Source organism: Vombatus ursinus, unplaced genomic scaffold (genome assembly GCF_900497805.2).
Source record: "Vombatus ursinus unplaced genomic scaffold, bare-nosed wombat genome assembly UNPS02014932.1, whole genome shotgun sequence".
Taxonomy (NCBI): Eukaryota; Metazoa; Chordata; class Mammalia; order Diprotodontia; family Vombatidae; genus Vombatus; species Vombatus ursinus.
Window position 1 is genome coordinate 6,217,672 of NW_020954710.1, and position 745 is coordinate 6,218,416.

Genomic DNA, 745 nt, shown 5'->3' on the forward strand with positions numbered 1-745 from the left:
AAAAAAAAAGAAAAAAAAAGAAATATGAGCAGGCAGACTTCAGATAAACCTGGAAAGACTTGTATGAACTGATGCTGAGTGAAATGAGCAGAAGCAGAGAATGTTGTATACAGTAACAGCCACGTTGTGTAATGACTAACCTTGATAGACTTAGCTCTTCTCAGCAATACAAGGATCTAAGACATCTCCAAAAGACTCATGATGGAAAATTCTATCCACATCCAGAGAAAGAGCTATGGAGTCTGAATGCAGGTGGAAGCATGCTATTTGCTCTCCTTTCCTTTTGTTGTTTTGTTTTATTTCTTTTTTCTCATGGTTCCTCCCATTAGTTCTAATTCTTCTTTACATCATGACTAATGTGAAAATATGCATACTATGAATGTATAAGTAGAGCGTATATCAGATTACATGCCTTCTTGGGGAGGGGTAAGGAAAGGAAGGGACAGAAAATTTAAAACTCAAAATCTTGTGGAAGTGAATATTGAAAACCAAAAATAAATAAATTATTTAAAATTTTTAAAAAAGAGAGAAAAAGGACACAGGTAGAGATGTACTGGAGAATGTGTGGTAACTGGCTCATTGGGGGGAATCATAGGCATGACACACTTTTAAGTTTAACTAGAATTGGGAGGCAGAGCCAAGATGGCAGAGCAAAGTGAGCATTTTTTTCCCTAGCTCTCTGAACATATCACTCTAAAACACTTCAAAAGTGTCTCAAACTGAATTCTGAGCAGGATGAATGACA